The 27,111-nt window shown below is 49.6% G+C and overlaps 1 long non-coding RNA gene across 1 annotated transcript in view; it reads left to right on the top strand.

Annotated features, from left to right (window-relative positions):
- The first annotated feature begins 12,887 nt into the window (after positions 1–12,887).
- LOC132344064 (uncharacterized) overlaps positions 12,888–27,111 on the top strand; it is a 113,014-nt gene continuing 98,790 nt past the window's right edge. The window contains exons 1-2 of the long non-coding RNA XR_009493165.1: positions 12,888–15,879; positions 16,543–16,867. This is a non-coding gene — a long non-coding RNA (uncharacterized lncRNA). The remainder of the gene's footprint in view (positions 15,880–16,542; positions 16,868–27,111) is intronic.

Genomic DNA, 27,111 nt, shown 5'->3' with positions numbered 1-27,111 from the left:
AGGAGCAAAGGAAGACTGTGGACTCCAAGAAGGGAGTGGGCAGCTCTGGGAGACTTGGGGGTGACCTTGAGGGTCTTGGAAGAGCAGGCCAGTGTGGGATGGGGCCAGAGGGGTGAGGGTCCCTTGCTCTCAGCTCTCAGACCTGGAAAGAGCCTTACCTAATGGAGTGTCGCATCCCTGGGACGTGCTGCATGTGTTTTGGGACTCAGGGGTTTGAGTTTGGGAACAGCCTGGCCTGGGGAGTTACAGTAAATATACAGTTCAGTTCAGTTCAGTCGCTCAGTCATGTCTGACTCTTTGCAACCCCCTGAACTGCAGCACGCCAGTCCGCCCTGTCCATCACCAACTCCCAGAGTCTACCCAAACCCATGCCCATTGAGTCGGTGGTGCCATCCAACCATCTCATCCTCTGTTGTTCCCTTCTCCTCCTGCCCTCAATCTTCCCAGCATCAGGGTCTTTTCAAATGAATTAGCTCTTCGCATCAGGTGGCCAAAGTATTGGAGTTTCAGCTTCAACATCAGTCCTACCAATGAACAGTCCTACCAATAAAGGACTGATCTCCTTTAGGATGGACTGGTTGGATCTCCTTGCAGTCCAAGGGACTCTCAGGATATATAGTAAATAAATCAGATCAGATCAGTTGCTCAGTCGTGTCCGACATACAAGCAAATTTCATCCCGAGAGCATGTACGCAATTCCAATTTGTTCAAAAAGTCCAACAAAGTTAGCCTAGGTACCCAACTAACACAGTCGGCTGTATACTGCTGCTTTGACGTCTGCTTCCGAATATCCAGGGCTTGAAATAAACCTACTATACTACTGTACTCTGTGCTAAGCACAGCCACCTGTAGAGGAGGCACGCACGTGACAGTGTGTGCCAGACACATGGATTAACTTACGTGACTGGACACGCGAATGCACATTTGCATCTTTGAAAGTTTGCAGCTTGAAGGTTCGTATGAAAGGGACTTGCTGTAGTGAAAGGTGAGGGCTTGCCTGTGGAGTCTGACTTTCCCAGGATGGATGGGAACCGATGAAGCTGATGAACGGGTGGAGAAGACTCTTTCTGGGAAAGGCTGTCGCTAGCTGGGTGGGTGAGTTTCACTTGGTGCTCTTGAGTGGGAAATGCGGATAGGACTGGGGGCTGAGAATGCAGACAGGCAGGAGGAGGCGTTTCAGGGCTTTTAGGAATCTGGAGCCTGGAGTTCAGGGCAGAAGGGCGCTTCTTTAGGAGAGGAAGATGGAAGTGGGGTGTGGAGGGAACCCCCAGAAGGATGTGCCCTCTTCAGATGGGAGCTGCTGGAGGCCCAAAGTGCAGCTCGAGAGGGCAGATAGGCTCTGTTTGGAGGCAGAGTGATAGCAACATTGTGTCATTATTAGTATTGGCTGCAGCAACAACCATCCCCTCCCCTCCCACCCCCCAACACTGGATTTGGGGTCCTTGCCTTTTGCCTTGTGCTCATCTCAGTCTCTGTTAAGAGGGAAGGGGCTAGTGCTCTTATTTTTAGGCTTGGATGGGTAAAATGAGGCATAACAAGGAACAAAGGTTGGTGGAGATGTTCGGGTCACAGACGTGGCCCCTTTCCAGCTTTCATGCCCTCAGGGTCCCCAGGTGATGCAGAGAATTCTGCTCCAGAAGCCAGTTTCTTTTGACGTTTCTGTGCTGTCTTGGCGCTAGTAGTGAAGAACCTGCCTGCCAATGTAGGAGACACGAGATGAGAGTTTGATCCCTGGGCCGGGAAGATCCCCTGGAGGAAAGCATGGCAACCCATTCCAGTATTCTTGTCTGGACAATCCTACAACAGAGGAGCCTGGTGGGCTACAGTCCATGGGGTCACAAAGAATTGGACACGACTGAATCAAGTTAGCACACATGCACACGTGCTGTCTTGAGGAGCGAGCTTTTCTCTGGAATTTCCCATCCTTGCTAGTTCTTTCTGTCCTGAGATGGTCTCCCTCTTCGTTGTTTCTTCGTTCTTTGCTTTTTCAGCCTCGCAGACCAGCCATGGTCTGAGACTTAGCAGATGGGGCTGGGGGCTGAGAGCATGCTCATGGCAGAGGAGGAGAGTGGGGGGCTGCAGGAAAACAGGAGGGGTGGTGTCCCTATCCTCCTGGAGGCACAGGCTAAGGGGCAGGTGGACCCTGCTGCAGTTGTGTGTCTGTCCACACACAAAGCCGAGCACCAACTGGGATCACACAATCTGGGGGGTACATTAGACGGCTTGTTAGGCGTGAGGATGAAGTTTACAAAATTACTGGATGGGGGCTTCACCAGTTAGCAGGAATCTAAGCCCTGATCTTCATGTGACCCTCCCAGCTTTGTGTGCACTTCCTCTGGGGCTCCAGCCAGTTTTCTGCCTTGCTTCCCCTCCCTTCTCCCCATCTCTAAGCTCTCTCCCCTCACAGTCTCAGGAACACACCAGGCCCCAGTTTGCCTTCTCTCTTTGCTTTCTGTGGCCCTTCTCTTCCCATCCATCAATCTGTTCTGCACATGTTTCAGGGTCTAGATCAAGTTTTATTTTCTCCTGGTACATGTCTCTGACCAATTTGCTCTCTGACTAGTCTCCAGTGGCCACTGCATTCTGCAGCATAAAATTAAACAGGCAACCTAAATGTTCATTGACAGAGCAATGGATAAAGAAGATGTGTGTGTATATATATGTGATGGAATATTACTCAACCATCAAAAAGAACAAAACAATGCCATTTGAAGTGATATGGATGAACTTAGAGATTGTTATCCTGAGTGAAGTAAGTCAGGCCGAGAAAGACAAATATTATATGTTATGGATTATATGTGTAATCTAAAAATATGGCTCCAATGAACCTATTTACAAAACAGAAATAGAGTCACCAATGTAGAAAAAAAGTTATGGTTAGCAAGGGGAAAAGGGGGAAGGATAGGTTGGGAGATTGGGATTGACACATACGTACTACTTTATATGAAACAGATGACTGCTAATAGCAGACTGTATGACACAGGGAACTCTACTCAGCGCTCTGAGTGGCCCATATGGGAAAGGAATCTAAAGGTGCATGTATATGCACAACTGATTCACTTAGCCGCATAGCAGAAACTAACACAACACTGGAAATCAACTATACCCCAACAAAAATTAATTTAAAAAACTGCTATTGCCTGGAAAATATAGTTTGCTTTGAATAACTTAAAAAAAAAATACTGTTTCTGTTTTACCCCATTTGATTTACTGTTTCTCTGAACTGTCCCATCTCCTCCCTGATAAGTGAGGGGTTTTGATGGATGATCTCTAAGGTCCTTGACAGCTATGACTTTCTGCCAAGGATTCTAGATCTGTTTTTCTAGTCTCCTCATCTGGACTACAAACTTTTCAAAAGCGTTGACAGCATCTTTTGCTCACACTGACTCCCGCAATATTCGAGCCCAGTGTGGACCCTGCGTGGACAGTCCCTAAGTTCTTTTGTTTTCCTGGCCTTTGTGTGTCCTTTTTCCTACCTACAGTGGAAGGCATGAGGCATGGCCCAGATGCCCTGGAAAGCCTGGCCCAAAGAGAAATTGTTCCATAATTTATGGATATGGTAAAAATTGCTGTGATGTCTTAACACTCAATGTCCTCTGTGGCAGAAAATTTATTGATATCCTGGGGACTCTGCCCAGCATAGGGAGATGTCATTTTTAAAGGGGGTCAGGGAGCACTCCCTGCCCACTTAAAAAAAATGCTCAGCTTGGTTAAGACCTTGGCTTGGACACTTACCACCCACAAGACTGGGGCAAATCACGTGGCTTGTGTGAGGCTGGGTTGCTCACCCCTACAATGGCCACTGGCCCGTTGTGGGAATAAAAAGACGTGATGTGTGAAAACATTCTGTAAATTGTGAAGCTAATAGCCGTAGGTGTGAAGTGGCTGAGGAGGCCTGGCCTGTGGTTACTTCACATGTCATCATAAAAAAGTCAAAAATCAAACAGAAAAACACAACCTAAAAAGAAAGTAGCGAAGGGTTTATTCTCTCTCTCTCTCTCTTTCATTCTGGGGCAAAAGAACAACTTCTGTCCTCTGGTTAATACTCTGTAGACGCTCCCCCTTCCCCACCCCTGGCCATGCCCCCCACCCCTCAAAAGAAAAGAGAGAAAGAAATGAAAAGAAAGTCCAGGAATAAGAAGGAATATCCTGGTATATTCTGAAAAGTTGACTCTGAGAAGAGAGGAAAATATGAGCAAACAAAAGCTGTCACTCACTGGCAAGCCACTTCCTCTGGGGAATCATTACTGGGAAGAAAAACTGAAGATCTGAATGTTGCCTGGAGCTGTGCGGAGCCCAAGGCTCCGGCTAGTAGAACAGGGCCCTCTGGATGGAGGCTTCCGGCTCATTCTGGGGGTTTTAGTGGCTCCGAGGAGTCGTGTTGTTGGTTAAGAGTCTGCCTGCTGCCCACTGCGTGGTCACTGCATCCCGTTCCTCAGCACCCCAGCAGATCTCATGAATGGGCGTGTATGGTGGGGCCAGGCCTCACCAGAGACATTAGTGGAAGCCCCCACCCTTAGCTTGTGTGATACACACATGCATCTGTCTCCTTCCCCTGCCCCCAAATCCACTGTCTTCCCACATCCATCCACCTTGCCTGTCAATTTCCTCCCCACCAATCAGACGTCAGGGCCCCCTTCACCCCCACAGCTGGCAACTGGGGCTCCAACCTTCCAGAAACCTGTTTGTGTGCACAGACAAAGGCCTCCCCTGCACCCACCCCGCCTCAACACACCATCATGACTTTCCAAGATGGGTGATTGAGTTTTTCCCCTGTTCTGCTTGATATTTCTGCCAAAGCAAGAAAAATCCTCATTGAAGTCTAGCAGGAAATCCAATAAAAATTCTTCAAAAGATGGGCTTGACATTGAAAAACAGCAAAATTATAAAATAGGCTTTAGAAAAGAGAGCGGAGAGTTATTATATCTGGCACCAAGCGAAAGCCCCGAGACCCCGTCCAAATGAGCCATCACAGACTGAAAGTGTTTAGCTTCCCGTTGATTAAATATGGAGAAGGACCCAGGGCTGCCAAGCCTCGGGGATCCGAAGTTTGTTTTCAGTCAGAATGTGTTTTCAGTCAATGGAAAAAATGGTCGGCCCGCGCTGGGCTGTGTAACCAAGAAGCCCCAGGTTTGGGCTGAAAAATGGCTGTGAAGCAGAAAACCATGAGGGCAGTTAATCATCCCTCCAGACCCCTGTAATTTAACTCAGCGACTCACTCCACTTGAAAAGCTCCCCCCACCTCCTTTCTTTCTTCTTCTCTCAGTTCATTTTGCTCAAGGGGGAATAGATGAGCCCTGCTGAGGCTCGTCTCTCTCTCTATGTTTCAGCTGTTAAAACTCCTTACCCCCAAGGCACTGGCCCCCATCTCTTCATGCCCACCCGCCCCCCTCCGCCCGCTGCTCTGAACACCCTGGGGTGTAAGAACAGTCGGAGGAGGCCATTCACACGATGGAGATGGGGTTCCTTCAGGGAAATCTCTTTGTCCCAGGAGCTCCCTGGAATGGGGAGCCTGGAAAAATCGCTTCCTTCCCCACTGCCTTTCCAAGAAAGGCTCTTTTTCAGAGGTGTTGGCTGACGTTCTTGAAACAGGGTGATCTTACTCCACGCTTGTCCTTTTCTCTTTCCTGGGTTCTCATCTGCCCCAGTGCATTTCAGCGCAGTGAAAAGTATAGGATATGGCGTGAGCGCATGCTCAGTTGTGTCCGACTCATTGCAACTCCAGGGACTGTAGCCTGTCAGGCTCCTCTGTCCGCGGGATTCTCCAGGCAAGAATACTGGAGTGGGTTGCATGCCCTCCTCAAGGGGAATCTTCCCCACCCAAGGATGGAACCTGAGTCTCCTGCATTGGCAGGCAGATTCTTTACCACTGGGCCCCCAGGGAAGCCCATATAGGATATGATTTGGCTGTTAAAAAAAAAGTGAAAGAATGCCATTTGCAGCAACGTGGATGGACCGAAAGATGATCATACTAAGTGAAACAGGTCAGAGAGAGAGAGGCAAATATATAATATCACATATATGTGGAATCTTAAAAATGATACAAATGAACTTACTCATAAAACACAAATAAACTCACAGACATAGAAAACAGACTTATGGTTATTAAAGGGGAACAGGGAGGGAAAGGATAATTTAGGAGTTTGGGATTAACGGATACACACTACTATGTCTAAAACAGATAAACAACAAGGATTTACCATATAGTATAGGGAACTATACTCAGTATCTTGTAATAACCTGTAACAGGAAAGAATCTGGAAAAGAAGAGATACTATACATGTGTGTGTGTAAACGAATCACTTTGCTATACGCCTGAAACTAACACAATATTGTAAATAAACTACCCTTCAACAAAAAAATTTTAAAAACTCAAGTATAGGAAGTCTGGTTTTGGCTGTCATGAAGGCCCAGCAGTGAGGATCTGGGAGAGAAAGGGAGAGAAAGTAAAGGACTTCTGTCTCGTGGAGCTGGAGTCTGAGGTGCCAAACCTCCATCCTTGTCAAATGCAAACACCTATCAACTTCTGCGCTTCATGTTTTACACTTGGTAAGTAGCCTCAAGGGAGCGGTAAGGCTGGAGAGCTTCTGATCCTCTTCCTCGCACTCCCAGAGCTATCATTGGCTCTGTGGCTTTCATCAGCTTCATCTCTCCGATAACTGCTACCCATGGATCCCCCTGCCTGGAAATCTGTGAGAAATCGCAGGGCATGGGCTCAGCAGAGGCTTCGTTTGGTCTTCTGGTTGTTTCAAAGTGGTGGTGGACCCAGCCGCAGCCCCATCTCTAAGCCTCTTGAGATCTTTCAGCCGGGCACCCAAACTCATTAACAGGAAGTCACCCCAACCAAATATATTTTTTTGAGGGCTAGACACATAAACTCGATACAATAAGTAAATCAACGGCTTGGAAATGGTGCTATGGGAAATGCTCAGTGGTTTCACGCAGATTCTTTTGTGAGGACGGCAAATCTGCGGCGGCCAGACGGTGGAGGACGTGAGCCCGGCCAGCAAATGGCCCAGATGACTGAGAGGCAGGAGGAGGAGACAGGTCTACGGGGTCAGGTTGTCCCAGAGAGCCAGCCTGAGGCGTTCTGGGCTGGGAGAAGGTTAAGTAAAGAGCCATGGATGGGATGTGGGGTGTGTGTGTGTGTGACCATTCTGGGGATGGAGATCAAGGAAGTTATATTATAAGAGGGAGAAGGTGGACAGGACAGTCCATTCGTCCTTACGTCCAACCTTCTGGCTCCACATTCACATAATTCCACCCTCTCCCCATGGTCATCACTTACTGAGGAATCACAGTAGGCCAGCTTGGGGCCCGGAGGCCTTATGTATTAATTACCTCAAGTTACCGTTCCACAGGCTCACTGGGCCACGCCTTCTCTTCCTTCTTCACAATAAGGAATCTGAGATTTGGAGTCTGGGAGAACACAAAGCTTGAACGTGGCGGAGTTGGGATTTGAACCCTGGTCCGTCTAGCTTCATGCCCTGAACCCACAGAGGCAGGCTGTTGGACCGGTGACTCCCGGGCTGGACGCTCGGAGAGAACCCAGTGGGGTCCACATCAAAGATTCCACTTCACAAGAGGAAGAAAGCCAGCAGGCCCCTTCAGGTTAGGTGGGGAGCCTGCATTTCAAAAGCCATGGAGGCTGCTGAGGGCCTCATGGGCAGCAGCAAGCCCAGGTTGGAAGGGTCAGTGGCGGGTCACTGTCACCATCAATCACCCGCAAGCCCTTTGTCCTCTGGGGTCAGCAGGAGGGGCCGGAGCTGGGCACCAAGCAGAGCAGGTGAACCAGCAGAATGTAAAGGCCTCTGCTGGGGGCAGGAGGTGGGAAGGGGCATTGAGAATTTTAAGGGGAATCGTCATGCTTTGGGGAATACTCTGGTGGCAGTGGGAGCAGACGTCTGTTCTGGGTCCCGGAACCCTGCAGATAAACAGCATTCCAAGAACAAGCGAGCTCCTCCCAGTGCTGAGTCACTACCAAGACCAGTTACCCATTTACATACCTGTCCATCCATTCCGAAAGCCTCCCAGACCCACGTCACCACAGTTCCGGAAGTTACCAAGAAACACATCACTATACTTGTATTCAGAGAAACCTACAGATGTGAAAAATATATACACGAAGCATACAATGAATAATGACACATAGTAAATGGGGCTTCCCTGGTAATTCAGTGGTAAAGAATTTGCCTGCCAATGCAGGAGATGCGGGTTCAGTCCCTGGGTTGGGAAGATCCCCTGAGGGAGGAAATGGCAACCCACTCCAATATTCTTGACTGGAGAATTCACGGACAGAGGAGCCTGGTGGACTCTCGTCCATGGGGTCGCAGAGTTGGACACAGCTAAGTGAGCATGCACGTGTGCACACACACACACACACACACACATAGTAAATATATATACACAAGCCAACTTCCTTTGATAGCACTTTGCTTTCCTGTGCTTTACTACTTTTTTTTTTTTCTTCACAATTTCAAGTTTTGTGGCCACCCCTGCACTGAGCAAGTCTATCAGTGCCATTTTTCCAACAGCATTTGGCTCATTTCATTCTCTGTGTCATATTTTGGTAATTCTTACAATATTTCCAATTTTTCATTCCTTATATATATAAGTGATCTTTGATGGTGCTACTATGACTCGCTGAAGGCTCAGAGGATGGGTAACATGTTTTAGAAATCAAGTATTTTTTAATTAAGGGATGTGTATTCTTTTCTTAGACATAATGCAGTAGTCATGTATGGATGTGAGAGCTGGACAATACAAAAGGCTGAGTGATGAAGAATTGATGCATTAGAACTATGGTTCTTGAACTAAGGGTTCTTGAGAGTCCCTTAGACTGCAAGGAGATCCAACCAGTTCATCCTAAAGGAAATCAGTCCTGAATATTCACTGGAAGGACTGATGCTAAATTTGAAACTCCAGTAATTTGGCCACCTGATGCGAAGAACTGACTCATTTGAAAAGACCCTGATGCTGGGGAAGATTGAAGGCGGGAGGAGAAGGGGATGAAAGAGGATGAGATGGTTGGATGCCATCACCAACTAGACGGACACGAGTTTGAGTAAACTCCAGGAGTTGATGGACAGGGAGGCCTGGCGTGCTTCAGTCCATAGGGTCGCAAAGAGTCGGACATGACTGAACAACTCAACGACAGTGCTATTGCACACTTATTTGACTACTGTAGAGTGTGAATATAACTTTTATATGCACTGGGAAATCAAACAGTTCCTGTGACCAGTTTATTGCAGTTTTACTTTATTGCATCAGTCTGGAACGGAATCTGCAGCATCTCAGGTCTGCCTGTGTATATGTGCCATGTGGCAGGCACAGTTTTAAGTATGTGCGTGCATCAGAGGGTCTCCTAACCGTGGCTGAATGCGGTCAGAGCTCCTGTCATCCCCACTTTTCCTACGAAGAGATGGAGGCTCAGGAAGTGAAGTAACTTGCCTGTGTGGCCAGTGAGAGGCGGGGCCAGGATGCAACCGCAGGCTGTCAGGACCCATGGTGGCTCCAAGCGGGAGTGGTCCACTGTGTATGGCATGGGTGGTGGCGGCGGCGGTGGTGGTGATGCCTTCAGAAACAGGATGGGAAGCTAAGTGAGCAGGCGAGACTCAGAGGTCAGGATGGCAGGGCAGGGCCCTGTGGACAGGAAGCTCTGGGGAGAGAGTGTACTTGGGCAGGTTGTAGGATAGGACCTTTAGGAGCAGAGACTACGGTGGCGGGGGGACCCGATCCTGGGATTTGCTGGGCAGAGGGTGAGTTGCCTGAAGAGCCCGGTGGTCAACAGGGGACAGTTATCAGTTATATGTATACACATCCCCTCTTTTTTAGATTTCCTCCCCATTTAAGTCACACAGAACACTGAGTAGAGTTCCCTGTGTTATACAGTAGGTTCTCACTAGTTAGGTATTTTATACACGTGTGCTGCTTGCTAAGTCACTTCGGTCATGTCCGACTCTTCACTACCCTATGGACTGTAGCCCGCCAGGCTCCTCTGTCCATGGATTCTCCAGGCAAGAATACTGGAGCGGGTTGCCATTTCCTCCTCCAGGGGATCTTCCTGACCCAGGGACGGAACCCGTGTCTCTTAGTCTCCTGCGTTGGCAGGCGGGTTCTTTACCACTAGCGCCACTCATAGTAGCGTGTATATGTCAACCCCCGTCTCCCAGTTCATTCCATCCCTCTCTTTTCCCCTTGGCATCCATATTTTTGTTCTCTGCGTCTGTGTCTCTGTTTTTGCTTTGCAGATAAGTTCATCTGTACCCTTATTCTAGATTCCATATATAAGCAATACTGTACGATATTTGTGAGTTGCTTTGCTGTAGAGAAGAAACTAACACAATATTATAAGGCAACTATACTCAAATTATGGAGAAGGAAATGGCAACCCACTCCAATATTCTTGCCCGAAGAATCCCACGGACAGAGGCGCCTGGTGGGCTATATATATATAGTCCATGGGATCGTGAAGAGTTGGACACGACTGAGCAACTAACACAAACTCAAATTAAAATAATAAAAAAAAAAGAGTACAGGCCAGTGGGCAGGTGGTCTTGAACGCTTGAACTCTGACCTGTCTCCTCTGAAGAGGTGGCATTCTCTGAAGCACGTGGAGCCTATAGCTGGCCCAGCAGCTTAAAGGACACAGTCCTGGGAGATCTTGATTCCAGCCCTGACTGTGTCTCTAGGTGTCTGACTCCAGGTCACTCAGATGAATTATCATCTGTCTGCATTCCAGCTATCTCATTTTATAAATGGAAGGCTTATGCTGGATGCATCCCCCTGGCTCTAAAGTTGGTGGTAAAACCGGAAGAATCTAGCTGGGCTTTTGAGGAGGACGGGGCCTGGAGGGTGGGAAAGAAACTGGAGGCAGATGGAGAACTTGGAATGGGAGGCTGTAGAAGAGGTTATCTTATGGACCTCTTCTTCCCAGCCCTGTTTGACAAGTGGAGAAACTGAGGCCCAGGAAGATAAGCGGTTCTCAAGCCGCACAGCTCATCACTGTGCAGCTGACGGGGCCATCCAGCCCCTGGCCCTTAGGGACTCGTCTCTCCCTTTGGGAGGGTTCTTCTGGGGAGCTTGGCTTGGAGCAGGATAGGGGGACAGGGAGGCTCAGCCTAGGGGTGCTGTCGCCCTTCATTCCAGGCCCATTTGTTAGCGCTGGCTGGATGGTCATCCCCCAAGAGGCCCAGCTCAAACAGTTCTCGACTCCCCGGTTCCAGGCCTTACTCTGCCTGGAAAAGCCCTGACTCTTTGGGGAAACTCTTAGACCATCATCTGTCAGAGGTCAGAGGTCAGTGCAGGCTGGGAGCTGAGGCCGACAGAGTAGGGGAATTTGGAGGGCCAGCGTGGAGGTGTGCTCCCCGGGGTCTGGGTGCCCCTCTGCTTCTTGGGGCCTGGGAGCTGCCGCAGGGTCGGGTAGGGTGGGCGGTGAGGCTGTGGGGGCAGCGCTGAGCCTCCAACACTTGCGTGAAGCCCCCTCCCGGGTTCTTCTTAGCGCTCCACGTCAAAGGAGTCTGGTAAAAGTTAACAGGCCTCCCTGCCTTGAGCAGATCAGAGGCACCCTGGGGGTCAGGGAGAGGTCACTGAAACCTGCTTGATGGCAGTCCCTGGAGCTGACCCCTCCCCTAATGAAGAACCCGGGGCTCCTGCCAAGGAGCTGGGCCTGAGCCCTCCTTTGTCCAAAGGTCCCTCGGATCATGTCTGAGGCCTTACTTATAGGGGCCCCCTTTCTGTGGCCCCTTCCCAAGCCCTGGGCCCACTTGTGTGTGTGTAGGGGGCGGGCAGTGCAGGGGAGCGGGGAGCAGGGTGATCTGTGGATGAGATGCCAGACTGATCTGGGCCTGGCCAGGTGTGACCCTGGTCCCTGACCCCTGGTGGCCCAGAGAGGGAGGAGGTGAGGCTTGAGGGGGTGGAGAGAGGCTGTTGGCTAACATTTACCAGGGGCTTTGAAGATGTAAATGCTTCCCCAGGCCCTGATGGGATAGATGGGGTCAGAGTTCACAAGCATGGTCGCCTGCTTCTCCCAGTGAGCTGGAAATCTTGTGGACAGATGGGTTAGGGTCCCTTGCGATGGGACTCTCCCCAGGGCGTCTGCTCTTTCTGGGGCTTTTGGAGATCAGGCCTAGTGGCTTGGAGGCCTCTGAGTGAGGGATCTGATGGGAGCTGTCTTTTCCAAATGCCCGCATTTCTCTTGGGTGTGCTTTCCGGGGTATATTTGGCCCCACTAAGATCAGTCACTGGACAACCTGGGAGAGAGAGACTCATCTCCTGCCTATTCCTATCCTTTTTTATTCTACAAATACTAGATTGCCTGAAGTTTCCTGTTCACACCATGCTCCTTCACACCTGGTGCTCCCCCATGCTAGTTGCTCTATAGGCCTTCCCTTCCCCACCTTCCCACTCAGGAAGACTAACCCCATCCACCATTCTGTATCGCCTCTTCCAGGAAGCCTTCCTGGAATGGAATCTGCCCCTCTGCTTGATTCTCCTGTAGGACCGAATCAACTAATACTTATGTGGTATGTACTAGGCCCTGTTCTATTGGAAATGCATCAGTGCATGAAACAGACAAAAATCCTTCCTTTAAAGAACTTACATTCTAGAGGGCAATAAAAACAGTGACATTACCCTATTTAAAATGCCTTACATGTACTAATAAATTTAGTCCTCAGCACATTCCTATGAGTTAGGACAATTATCCACATTTCACATTTGAGATTACACTGCTGATAATGGGCACTTTTAATTGAACTTAATTTAATCCTGATGATAGCCCAATGAGAGATGTGATTTCCTTCATTTTCCAGATGAGGAAACCAAGACTTACAGGGATTAAGTATTTGACCCAAGGTCATTTTGTCAGTAAGAAGCACCATGAGTTTGAGCAAACTCTGGGAGATAGTGGTCCTTGGGAATCGCAGAGTTGGGCATGACTTGGTGACTGAACAATAACAATAAGCCTCCTAAGCGGGACGAGTCTAAGCCTGTGAAGGACCATATTGCTTCCCTCTCATAACAGGACTCTGTGTTTGTTTTGAAGCCATTTCTCTATTAAATGATCTGCTCATCTTATCATTCTGGGCGCTCCCCCAAGGCAGTGACCTTGGCTTATGCTCTGTACCTTTGACCTCTCATTGTGTTGGGCACTGAATGGGCTTCTAACAAATACTTGTCTATGACTTGATTGACAGCTATATGTGGGTGGAGATGAGAATAAAGCAGCCAATATTTATTGCACATACTGTATTCTGCCTTGGTTTTTGTTAAGCATGAGCTCTTTTGGTCCTTTAAAAGTTCTACAAATTATGTCACTACTCAGAAGCTGGCAGTTAGGGTGTGCAGTAGGACTCGAGTCACAACTTTCTCTGACTCCAAAATTCCGTGTTCTTTCCTCAGCACCACGGCAAGTTAGTCAGAGGACAGATGGGCACTGTGAAGGAGCCCAAGCCTCTTGCCTGTTGCTTTTCTATCCTCACTTGGCTGGGAGGCGGACAGGAATTAAGGTGGGCCTTTGAAGCTAGGAGTCTTATCCTCCTTAGGCTGCAAGGCATCTGGAGAAGTTGAGCCTTCGATTCCAAGATTATTCCCACCTGATGAAATATTTGAAGTAGTTGAAGGGAGTGACCAGACACACCAAAGGTGTTCGGTGAATTTTTACTGCTCGTTGTGGAATCATTTTCTGTTCCAGAGAGACAGCCAGATTCCGACTAAGCCGGCAGACCCTCGGGGTGTTTTTGCCTTGGGAGGAGGAGGATTACGACAGAATAGACTTCAGTCCTTAGGTCTGCAGCAGAAATGGGAGAGTTCTATTATACGTGTGTTTGGTTCCTTTGTTCTGACATCTTTTTTTTTTCCCTTTCCCAATTAGGAGGGGAATCTTCTGATTCATCTGCCCACAGGGCTTAGCAGACTGGCCAACAGGATGTATGTATGGGGAGAGAAGGTCACACTGCACAGCAGGGGACCAGACCCCCAGTTTTTCATTCATTCTTGCCAGCAGGACTCATTTGCTTCTAGAACCCCCTCTCCCTACAGTAGACAGGCACGTTAGACACCCCCGCCCCGCCCCCCTCTTGGTTAATCCCTTATTTTGCTTGACTAAGAGTCAAAATGCAGGACTGCACCCAAACGAACTAAGCTCGCTTAAATCACTGGCAGGTAATTTGATAGATGTTGGCCGGCGCCCACTTTGGGAATTAGGCAAAGCCTGAGCCGTGGAGACAGAGGGAAACAAGCTTGAGTAAGTGGTAAGAAGGTGGCCTCATTTCACCCAGAGACAGCTCCAGCCCCTGCCCCACACCTCAGACTGGAAGCCTGGTGTGGGTTGACCTTTCTCTCTCAGCCTCTTCCTCCGGAAGGCAGGACCAATAGACCCTTGGTCCCAGCTCTGACTCACCTGGGGTTGGAGTACCTGACTCCTGAGTGTCTACAACTTTAACTCCTCCAGCCCCAGTCTTATCTCCCAGAGCCCACCTGGGGAAGAACCAGTGAATGATGTCATTGGCTATGCTCACTTGTTTGCTGAGCTAACCCAGAAAGGACAAGGGTTTTTCTGCAGATGGGCGTGGTGTCCTACAGATGAGTGTTTTATGGGCACATGCAGAACCCGACCAGTTATGGAAGGCAGTGCCCAACTGCCAAGAGGCCAGTTGCAAGAGAGAAACTTCTAGGTCCTTTCATCATGGTGAGGATTGTTAGCACTCACTTCAGATAAGCAGAACAAACAAGCCTTGGCCCAAGTGGGAACTGGTTCTGCCCCCTTTCTTTGCTTTTCTAAGTCATCAAAGCCAAGTTCCTAAAGCCTAACTGTCTCACGGTCCTTTCTGATGGCTTCATTGTTTTGTTTATTGTGCTTATGACAAGTGCTAACAGACCGCTTTCAAAGTGTGTTGATATTTCGGTTGTTTTTGAATGGCCCTTCTGTTTTCCTGCATCTGGACAGCATTAGAGGCTGACCCTAGGGAGCCACCGGGTTCCTATAAAAGTGTACCAGGTCCCCTCTTGCAGAAAACACCCGCCATGGCAAGATCAGACACCCCATCTGGACAGGAACAAATACCAAAAATGAGCAGAATTAGGAGATAGTATTTAGCAGCCAGGGAAGACAGGCCCAGGCTGGGAAGGGGCCAACAGGCATTGCCAGCTGGACTGTGGGTGTTCCTTCTGTCCACGGACATATTGTGATCTTCCCACAGGAGGACGCTCCCTAGCAGAGGGCCTGGCACACGACAATGCCACCAAACTCTGGTCATCGACAGTCTCCTTCTCTGTCTTCTTCACTCAGGTTGCCTGGTCAACACCAGCTGCTACTGCTGCTGCTAAGTCGCTTCAGTCATGTCCGACTCTGTGCAACCCCGTAGACAGCAGCCCACCAGGCTCCCCCATCCCTGGGATTCTCCAGGCAAGAACACTGGAGTGGGTTGCCATTTCCTTCTCCAATGCATGAAAGTGAAAGTGAAAGTGAAGTCACTCCGTCGTGTCCGACCCTCATCGACCCCATGGACTGCAGCCTTCCAGCCTCCTCTGTCCATGGGATTTTCCAGGCAAGAGTACTGGAGTGGGGTGCCATTGCCTTCTCCAGTCAACATCAGAAGAGTGTCCAAATAAGAAGTTCCCAGGGACTGGGCAAGGAACAAGAGCTGGAAGACGAAGAAGAACATGGGGTCTGGGAGGACCAGAAGAGTCAGGGCAGCCTGCCCCACAGCTCCTACCTGCTTCCCTCTACAGCTCTGTTGGGGCATCTTTGGTTTTCATGCTCTTTTCCTTCTGACTTCTCCTGCTCTGTCCCCAACCCCAGACCCTGCCACAGGCTGTGCTAGAACCAGCTTCCTCCAGGGCGAGACAACCTCGGGGCACAGACCAGGCTCAGAGGAAGTGAGTGACACACACAGTCTCACTTGATAAGTTCAGCACAAACTCAAAGTCGTTTCCTCAAGGTCGTCTGTGGTTTCCTTCTTTCGAGCTGGCCGAGGTTTTTCTTTAGCCCACATGCTTTAGCAGCTTGTACATGGTTCTCTCTTGCTGGGTTTCAGGAGTGGCAAAGTCCCATTCTGACTGCCCTCCAGGTAGCCATGTGGCTTGATGTCTGAAGCCCGTGGAGCTTGAATTCAGAGTCAAATGGATCAAGATCGAGGGGATGGCAGGGAGCTTTGGTGCCTCAGAGCTGCAGTTGGGAGCATCTGGGCAGGTCAGATGGGGGAAAATATTCAAGCTACCATTAATCCTCAGAATCACGGGAGGCTCATAGATCCACAGTCAGTGTGCTCACGCCTGTGGACGTGTTGGGTGGGTTGGGGGCTTCATGATGACTGTCTCCACCCACCTCAAAGTTCTTGATGTCTTCAGGGTCACACTCCTTGGCATTTCCTTCTAGGCACATACTGTCTGGTCAAAAATTCCCATTTAAATAGCCTCTCTTGCCCTGGATCTTTTTCTTTTAGTTTTTAGCATCCTGAGAATTGTATATGTCACAGCACTTATTTTAGCTGATCTCAGATGCCTGATCAAGCGCTCAGTGGTGCCATTTTCTTTCTCCAGGACTGGAAATGCATTGGCCCTTGGGCTTCCTTGGTGACTCAAGCAGTAAACAATCTGCCTGAAATGCAGGAGACTTGTGTTCGATCCCTGATTTAGGAAGATACCCTGGAGGGGGAAATGGCAACCTGCCCCAGTATTCTTGCCTGGAGAATTCCACGGACAGAGGAGCCTGGCAGGCTATAGTCCATGGACTTGCAGAGAGTTGGACGCGACTGAGTGATCAACACTTGGATCTGACAAGGAGACAAAGAGAGGCTCTGGATCCAGGGCCTGGAACAGGCTGGACTGATTGGCTGCTGAGAAGCTGAACATGCCTGCCATAAAGGTATGAACATTCTATTGGAAAACTTCCTGTTTTCCAATGAGGTTTTCTGGATAAGCTTGATAGAGAGTGGTGGTCTTCTGTCTAATATCCCATGTGTGTGAGTATGAGTGTGTGAATGCTTGTCATTTTGAAAAATTTCAAACTTTATATAGTGGTTTCTTTTCTCACCAGGGTCTCTGCTTGTGTGAAACTTTCATTTTACAGCTTTGGCTGTTAATTCATCACAGGCACCACCATCAATAAATATTTATTGGGCTTTCACTGGGCTCAGCATGTTGAAATAAGAACTCTATATTGGACTCAAGGGGAACCAATAGCAGTTGGGGGTAGGTTTGGCGAGGAGGGGACCAGGAGAAACACTCATTGCCATCTCTGACAACCCTGAGGTTTGGTGACTTTATAACTAAAGTGATGGGGTCCACCTAATACCCATTAGGCCATCAGCTATGGGACGCATGAGTCGTCATGAAGGTAGTCACCTTCAAAAAACCCACCCAATGTGTGACGGCACAGATCTTCAAGGCTCATGTCCGTCTGGGGATTCAGTGCTGCAAAGGGATGAAGTGGGCCTTCATCCCCTTCTTGGCCTTTCCCACAGTGCCTGTAAAAGCAAATACAGTGGACCCTTGGATAACTCTGGGGTTAGGAGGGTCGACACGATACGTGGTAGAAAATGCACATAACTTATAGTCGGTCCTCCATGTCTGTGATTCTTCAGTATCCACAGTTCTGTACCTGAAATTTCAAATAATGACAGGTCACATAGCACTGTATTATTTATTTGAAAAAAAAAAAAAAAAGTGAATATAAGAAGACCCAGGCAGTCCACTTATATTACGGATCCTGTTATCCAAGGATCCACTGTATTTGCTGAATGAGTGATGGTTGCCATTTGATTTTGGAGTTTAAGAAGTGCATTGACATCAGGGAAGATTGGAGCCTGTCGAGGCTTTGGCAGGAGAGGACCAAGTCTCCTTTTTTTGCAAGTGTATCCATGACAGCCTGGAGGGGTCTCCTTTTGGTGGGCACCCTGGAGTTGTGTGAGCTGGGAGGATACTCGAGGGACGGCTGTGTGCCTTGCATGGAGCCCTAGTTAATCAGACCAGAAACAGCTGGCCTGCCACAGCAGTGATTCAGGCCTCCTGGGGGATTTTCTTTAACTTTATGAAGATGAACAAGGCTCTGAGAATTCCCTTCAGACCTGGGCTTCCTGCTAATTGCCTCTATATTTATGGGAAGATGGGAAGACCATGGCAGGAGGCTATGGAGTGGAGTCCGTGTTCAGGCAAGTGGCCCTGGCCCTAGCGGGAGTTGTGAAAACATAGATCTGAGCCCTGAGGGGTCGAGATGCTCTTTCTGAGAGGTGGGCAACCTATTATTATTACTACTATGGTTTCCAAGTTCAAGCTCATACTGTTTGTCACACAACAGGTAGATAAACTGAGAGATGAGTTGTTGGGACAAGGGACTTTATTTGGAAAGCCAGCAGACCAGGAAGATGGTCGACTGGTATCCTAAAAAACCATCTAACCCAAGTCAGAATTCTGGCTTCTTTTATACTAAAGGAGGGGGTGTGGCTGGTTGTTAGATACTTTTTGGTGCAGGAATCCTTTGTTCTTCCAGTTGTCCAGGTGGCTCTGGTCACATTGTTCCTGTAAACCTCCAGCAAGACAAAGGTTATTCTCTGTTCTGCAACTCTTTATCTGTATATGAATGGGAAAATGTTCTACCTTTAAAGGTCAGAGCCTTGAGAATGGGTTTCCTGTATATTTCAGGCCACAGGCAACATTCTTTTACAAAAGGTGCAGAACCAGCATGACTCAGCACAGGCCACAGAGTGCAAAGGTTAGATAGAGCTAAAGGAATAGATCCGATATGGAGTCAGGCTTGTTCTCTGTTACACTACTATTCCTCTTGTACAAAAGAGACACCGAAACAGAAACCAGGAGTGGTTGTGTGCCCAAGCTAACACTATCAGAACAGGATCCTAGAGTCGGTTCAGATTCTCCACTTCCATGGAAGGGTGGGGTGGGCAATCAAGCAGAACTGAACATTCTAGAAGATGTTGTTCAGTGTCTCACCAGCTGCTTTTCCCCCGAGGTTAAATTGGCGGTGTGTGTGTGTGCTCAGTTGCTTCAGTCGTGTCTGATTCTTTGCGACCCTATAGACTGTAGCCCACTAGGCTCCTCTGTCCATGGGATTCTCCAGGCAAAAATACTGGGGTGGGTTGCCATGCCCTCCTCTAGGGGATCTTCCTGACTCAGGGATCAAACCTGTGTCTTCTGTGTTTCCTGCATTTCAGGCAGATTCTTTACTGTTGAGCCATGAAGGAAGCCCAAAACTGGTGGTATGAAAGGTAAAGAGGGCTGATAGGAAAGCATGGAACTGGGGCGTGTTGCCTGGCTCCACACTTACTTCTGGTTTAGTTGTGGAGCTTAAGTTTCCCTATCTGTGAATTGAGCATAATGGTACCTCTCTAGGAGGGTTGTTGGGGGCAGCAAATGAAATAATAGCATATGAGATTTGCATTTTGCCTGAAGGACAAGTTAGTGATTCATAACTCTTAGATGCCGTTCTAGGGAGGCAGTCGAGTGGTTAAGAATATAGACTTGGAGCCTGACTAGCTGAGCCAGAAATGTTGAGTGACTGTGCTCGTCACACAGCGGGTGAGGACAGGCCTGGTGAATTCCCCAGTTGCGGGCTCTTCCCAGGCCTCTTCAAGCTGGGCCTTCTGATCAGGGGACCATGCTGGGGCTCTCCAGGCACCAATGCTGGTCCCAGGAGTTACTGTCTTGGGAGCTGGCGTGATGTGACTTCCTGGTCTCTCTGGACAGCTATCGGGTGAGGGGCAAAGCCCTGGAAGGGGTCCGGAGGTGCTTTTCCTTGCCCCCTGCCCAAGATGGCTCTGGGGTGAGCCCTAGCAGCTGCCCGGCTACCCACAATCCAGCAGGGGCAGCTGCCTTCCGGCGGAGCGGAAGTCACAGGGCCCAGGCAGGGTGGGGGTGCCCCCCGGCGCCCTGCGGATCTTGGCGTGGCTTTCTGTCAAGCCTCTGTTGGTGCCTGGTTCCTTCATAAAGCCATTATGTACTGGGAGAATTAATCATGCCGTTAGGTAAGCATTATGGCACTTTTATGGCAGCTTTGAAGCTAATCTGTCACTAATGCTGGCTGGATTATCATGATTTCTTGCAGTTGTGATTCATTAACTCGAGGCCTAATAGTAATTCTATTAAACATCTTCCATCACTGTTTGCCCCAACACGTCCGCACTCTCCATTCTATTGTGAAGCTGCGGTGGCACCTCTGGCAGCCTGTGTGGTCTCCAGAGAGGGGGCCCCGAGGAGATGGACAGGTCCCCCCGCTGGCTAGAAAGCAGGCAACGGTGCATCCATCCCCAGCCCAAGCCGGGAGAGCACGTCTCCTCCCCACCGAGCTGGACTTCTCAGTTGACACTCGCTTTTCTCCCAGAGGAGGCCTCGGCGCCTCTCCCGAAACGCCCGTCTCGCTGAGGTCAGACTGTGTGGAGGTGAAGGTGGGGCTGAGGCGACCGCTGAGTCTCAGAGGAGGACAGGCACCCCACATGTCCACAGGTGACTCAGACCAGCAGGCTACCTGCAGCGGAAGTGAGTCTGCAGCTGAGAGGGAGACAGAGATGACAGAGATACAGAAAGAGAGAGCGCGAGAGAGAAATAGGAGTGGCTGAAGAAATCTGGTCACACCTGGCACTTTCCACTCTGGCTTGAAGCTCGTGAAACTGTGGGCATCGAGGCAGGCGGTGGGGACAGGAAGTCACGGTGGCCCTCACCGTCTGCTGCCCTGCCAGCATTAATAAAATTCCTCAGTGAGGTTTTTCAGCGAGAAATGGTTCTCTGAGGCGGGCTGTTCTCTGCAAAAGGTCAGCTTCGGGGCACAGCTTGATGGATGGGCTTTGAGCCGGCAAGAGAAAGCAAGTGGAGAAGAAGGGGCAACCAGGGGGGTGGGGTGGTGGGCTGGGAAGAAGCCGAGGAGGACCAGAGCACGAACTGGGCCCGGTGGCAGCATCTCGGTCCTGAATCTGCACCATCCATCAAGGCTGGCCCTGATATCTCAACAATTTGTAATGCTCCCGCCTCCCCCCTGCTGAGCTGCCCAAGTGGGCAAGCCCTGACCCCTCTGGCCCTCATTCAGGCCTCTGCTGCCGCCCATGTGATGGATGGCCTCTCGTAACCCAGCCCCCCTTCCCGGGGCTTGCCTCACCACAGCTGGGGAAACATGGACAGGTAGAGGGGTCAAGCCCAGGGCAGCCACAGCGACCTAGGCACTGAGGCCAAGGGACCTTGTGTTCCCAGCCATGGCAGCAGATGATGCCAGGGCTAGAGAAATAGAACCAGGAGAGGAAGAGAGGAGAACATTCCAAGTCTATAAGGAGAAAAAAAAAAAAAAAAACAACCCACCCCAAACCAAAAAAAAAAAAAAAAACCCTCTCTTGCCTCCTGAGGTCTTCCAAGACTTCTAAAAATCTCCAGCGCGGTGCGAAGTCTCCCGCGCGGCTCCAACACTGCCTGCTCTGATCCATCTGTGTTTTCTCACGCCTGTGCGCTTGAAGAACCACTGAAATGGAAAACAAGTTAAAAAATACATAGATGTATATAGAGAGACGGAGAAAGAGAGGACAGTGCTCTGCAGCCTGGATTTGCTTTTTTTTTTTTTTTGTCAGTGTTTGTTGTAGGAAAAAGTGCATAGAAACAAACCTCAGACAACTGGAGTGAATGTTCTTGACACATCAGCCGGGGAGAAGTCAGGAGCCAAAATGTGCCTCCTTCCCGGCGCTGGGCAGAGCTGGGAGGAGGAGGCTTGTGCCCCAGGCTGCAGCTTCTAGGGGTATTTGCTGCTTCCTGTTCAGGGGCAGACAGTCCTTCTGGGGGTGGGTCACGAACTGTGCTAAGGCGGGGATGGGCCAGCAGGGAAACGTGTGTTTGGGTACACATATATGTATGCATGTGTGCAGATATGTATATGTGTACACTCAGAGGCATGTACATGTAGGTGTACATGTGTGGGTATCTGTGTGTATGTGTGTAGGCACGTATATGCGTACACATGTAGTAACTATGTCTGTATGTGTACACGCACAGGTATGTGTGTGTGCAGTTATGTATGTGTACATGTATAGGTACATATATGTGTTGTGTACGTGTGCACATGTATGTGTGCTTGTATTTGTATATGTCTGTGTATGAGTGCATGGTATGTATGTGTTTGTATGTATATCTGTGTATGTATATCTGTGTCTGTGTATGTGTGGGGGGGTGTCTGTATGTGTCTATGGGTATGTGTGTGTCTGCATGCATATGTACACATGTTTCTGTGGGTCTGTGTGTGTGTGGGTGTCTGCGGCCTGTGTGTGTGGGTGTCTGTGTGTCTGTGGGTCTCTGTGAGTGCATCTGTCTATATGTACGTATGTGTTTCTGTGGGTCCGCGTTTGTGTGTGCCTGTGTGTGTGTGTCTGTATGTGTCTATGGCTATATGTGAGTGTGTTTGTGTGTATATGTACACGTGTGTTTCTGTGGGTCTGTGTGTGTGTGGTGCTGAAGAGGCCTGTGTCTGCTGCAGAGAGGATCAGGTGAGCATTCAGTTCTGCATGGGTGAACTCACCCTTGGCCTTGAGAGCTGGGGAAACCCGCTCTCCGAGCCACAGCAGACGCCCGTGATAACTTCCTCTTGGAACTTTCAGGGTCTGAGCAGGAGGGTCCGGGAGAGAGGGTCTAGGTGAGGGAGTCTGGGGACCATGGCTTTTTGAAGGAATTGGACCAAGAGAACAGAGCAGCTGGGGTGTCAGGGAGAGGGGGTGGTGGCTGGGGGAGCAGGAGGGAGCGCCGTGGAATCGGAGACTGAGAGGCCGGTGGAAGGGGGGAGGAGGGAGAGGAAACAGGCGCTGAGAGAAAGATCCAAGAGAGGCGGTCACGGGGCAGGAGTCAGCAGGGAGAGGGAGAGGAAATTTAATGAGGGCAACTTGAAGGCCAGCTTTAACCAACAGCTGGCGGGGGGCCGGGTTTGATCTCCCTGTGAGTCAGGAGTTTGATTAATCGTGGCCTGTGGACGAGGCCGGACACCTGGTCTGCTGCTGAGCTCTTTGATCTCCGGGGTTTCTCAGGGCCTGTGGGAGGGGAGTTGCAGGAGCGAGCAACTCCCAGCGCCCTGGACAGCCTCTCAGGGCACTCCCCAGAAAGGGAGGCTGAGGCCTGGGGCAGGCCGGGAGGCCATACAAAGGGAGGCCTGGGCTTGTACGCCCTTGTGAGTGGAGCCCCCGGGAGGGAGGGAGTGGAGGAAGCCTTTGAAGGGCAAGGTTCCTCCAAAATCTCGGGGGTGATCCTGTGATGAGGGCTCCCCCACCCTCTGTTGCTGCAAGGGAACAGCAGAACCATTTGCACAAAATCCTGTGCTGTTGCCTGTGGCTGCAGGCCGGTTTAACGGAGGAGCCTGCTCTTCGAGGGGTGCAAGGAGAAGGGAGGTGTAGGGCTCCCTGGAATGCCTCCATTTTCTGCATGTTGGATGGAAATGGATTTGAGAAAAGAAAGCGACATATTGCCAAAAAAAAAAAAAAACACCCAACCTTCAAGAAGAAGGAAAAAAGGAACTAAAACCCTAATGCCCTTAAAAAAGAAAACCAGAAAAAAAAAAAAAAAGTCATATATTATGTCTTTGGACTAAATCCATTGGTGTTCTGCCAATTTCAAATAATAGTGTAACTTGATTAAGAAACTTGAAAGGATTTAAAGTTGCTGGCTTTCCTGACTCTTCTCTGAGACGGCTCCACAAGTCACTGTCTTCACCAGGCTAATTTGTTCCTGGATTTTTCAATCTTCTGCAAGTTGGTGATGACGTTTATGACTTGGTCGCCATATTGGAAGGGTTCATGATTTCTTTGGCTCGTGACTTCCACCTGGAATTTTGCGGTGACTGGAAACAGGACCCTGAATATGTCCTACAGTTGAGAAACTACATGTGTGTGTGTGCGTGCACCTATGAATAACTTCTTCCAGTTTTACATGCCCTCCGCTCTCCTGTTGGCTGGCAAACTCCAGCTCATCCCTGCCTTAGGTCTCAGAGAGGGGCCCACCTGGGTGCCACAAACGTGTCTCCCTAGAGGTCAGCTGGCACACAGGACATAGAAGGGTAGGGCCCCAAAGGCTCTGGTGCCCAGCAGCAAAGGAAATCCTGGAAGTGAAAGAGGACGAGTTTTCCAGTGGGATTAGAGTTCTGACCAAATAACATCAGTGCACTTTGGAAGGCAGCTGCAGGGCAGGGCAGTGGGCACTGGCCTTGTACCCCAAGGCCTGGCTCCCCGATCACTAGCTGAGCGACCTGGGCCTGCCCCCTTTAATACCCAGGTTTAATACTTGTTTCCTCATCTATAAAATGGGGTAATGAGAAGTTCTTGACTCCCAGGCTTGTCGTGAGGCTTAAAAGCATTAGCAGTGTGAGAGCTCCCTATAAACGAGGAAGCCTTCCATGAACTGCTGGCATTAGAATTATGGCTTCCAGTACAGAAACCTGGGTCTCTTTAAACACTCGTGTTGACAGCAGGGATGTTTTAATTTCAGACAGGGCTTGTTCATGGAAGGCATTTGACAGTGGAATCCCACGTTACCTGCTCCCCCGGGGCACCTGCTCCCCTGTAATTATTATTTACTAATAAACATATTTCGTTTGTAAAGCTTCCATTAAATCTGGCTGAAATCCTCCACCCTCTGGCCTGGCTTTTCTGGGGGCACCGAGATAGGAGCTGCTGGGGCTTCCCTCTGGGTAGGGGGCGGGGTTGGGGGTGGCTCCTGATCTGTGGGCAGCTGCACCTGCCCTTTCCAGGGAGGTCACAGCCAGTGTGACCTGCGGGTCTCCGTGGTGCAGTAATCGTGTTCTTCAGTCTGATCCTCCTGCCCTAGCCTCCTTGGCTTGTCTGGGAGAGGAACGCTGCATCCTTTAGCCCCGGGCTTCCTGGAGATTCACGGCTGTTCTTCTCTGCTTGTCTCTGGTCCTCAGATGAGCAGACATCCCTACCATGGATAGGCCGCCCACGTGGTGCTTGGATCTCAGGCTCTGGTTCAAAAGCTGGCTGTGATGTCAGCCGTGTGAGACATAGGACATGATCACTCTGTGAACCAGTGGTCTCCACCCGGTCTGTATGCTGAAGTTACTTGGAATGTTTACAATGCCAAAGCCTGGGCCCCAAGTCTAGAAACTCTGATTTCATTGGTCTAGAGCAGCGGTCCCCAAACTTGTTGGCACCAGGGACCAGTTTTGTGGAAGACAATTTTTTTCCGCAGATGGGGGTGGAGCAGAAATGGTTCAGGTAGTAATGTGAGCGATGGGGAGTCGTGGATGAAGCTTAGCTCACTGGCTGGCGGCTCACCACCTCCTGCTGTGCAGCCCAGTTCCAAACAGGCTTCCGACCAGTACTGGTTCAGGGACTGGGGTTTAGGACCTCTAGTTTAGCGTCAGAACTTAGTATCGAAAGCCAGGTGGTTCTTATGTATAGTCAGGGCTAAGAAATACCAGTGCTTCTCAGATTTAATGTTTCATACAAATCTACCAAGGGATGTTATTAAAATGCAGATTCTGAGTCCATCTGTGTGGAACAACGGAACTTGACCATTTCTAACAAGTGTGGCAATCTGTGTACAGGCCATACTGTGGGGAGCAAGGATCTATCTTTTCTTAATCCTGATATCTCCGTGCATCTGGCCATGGCCAGGGATGGCTGACCTGGGAAGCAGGTGGAGGTGAACACAGGAAGAAATCTGTGAGGCAACTCCAGAGGCTTGCTTGAGTGTGTTCCTGCCAGGTACCAACTGTGGAATCTTTAATTTACCCCACCAAACACACACACAGACACACACATATACACACAGGCACACGAACCCCTCCTTCTGAATCTGTTCTTGAATACCCACGTAAATAGCAACCAGAAGATTTCCAATATTTCATTATCTTTCCAGGTTTCCTACTTTATCCTGTGAAGATATCTAAATGAATAAAAACATTTGTTGTAGAACATTAAGGTGCTAGGCCATGAATTAAATATCTATTTGTAATACCTAACTGGAATGTGAAAGTGAAGTCGCTCAGTCGTGTCCAATTCTTTGTGACCCCATAGACTGTAGCCTACCAGGCTCCTCTGTCCATGGGATTTTCCAGGCAATAGTACTGGAGTGGGTTGCCATTTCCTTCTCCAGGGGATCTTCCCAACCCAGGGCTCGAACCCAGGTCTCCTGCATTGTAGACAGACGCTTTACCGTCTGAGCCACCAGGGAAGTAACTGGAAAGTAATCCCTAACCTGGACTTGTAAATAGTCAGCCCCGAGATCCGTATATGGCCAAATGAAATCCCCTAGAGGTGACTATGATAACAGCAAATTCCAGTGAGCCTGCAAGTCATGGCTACTAACACTAGCTTATCTGTGAGAGGGAGACAGATCTGACCATGGCACAAAGTCTTCTGAGTCATGGGAGAGGTCCTTGCTGATAGCATTTAGCCTGGAAGATCACCCCCTCCTGATTACAGGCGTTCATGTAAACTACTGCCTTTCCCATCATGGCTACATGATGGTGCATGTAGCCATCATGTTTTGGGTGTTTGGGGAGTGTGGGGACAGGGAATTTTGCAGAGAACATCGACAGAGTAGGTTTTCCATGGGTCAGCATCATGTTTACACATTCTGTGGTTTCGTGGAATAATACACAGAAAAACGAATAACCAGAGTGTATAGTTGATGAAGACTCCATGAAAGAGTGAACTTTGAACAACTGAGGGTGTTTTGTAAGACTGTTGGCTCAGACCCAGGGAGGGGTGGGTGTGACATGCAGAGGTCTGGGCCTGGGTGTATGAGCCTGGGGCTGCCCTGGGTGGCATGCACCATCCGATCAGCAGAGGGTGAACCATTAGGACCTCCAGGGAAGAAGTGAGCCTTGAGCTGACCTGTGTTGGAGGATTTCACTAGTCAATCAAGGACAAGAATTTTGCCAGACAGCTGAGGGACAGTAGTTGACACCAGAACCACACGGAAGCCATGTCTATATTTTTGGCTGGGCTGTTCCACTGGGCTCCAACCAAACTGTTCCATGATAGTTTAGAGTGTTCTCCAGTTGACGTTAAGGTCTTCTTTCTCAGTCGCCTTCTATCATCTTTCTAAAGCCAGGCGTTGTTGCAGACCTATGTCAGGATAGGATGAACCCAGCTGCAAATCATTTCTGATATCCTGGTGTAC

Source organism: Bos taurus, chromosome 27 (assembly GCF_002263795.3).
Source record: "Bos taurus isolate L1 Dominette 01449 registration number 42190680 breed Hereford chromosome 27, ARS-UCD2.0, whole genome shotgun sequence".
NCBI lineage: Eukaryota > Metazoa > Chordata > Mammalia > Artiodactyla > Bovidae > Bos > Bos taurus.
Note: the sequence above shows the minus strand (reverse complement) of the source record. Positions and strands in the feature narration are given on the sequence as shown.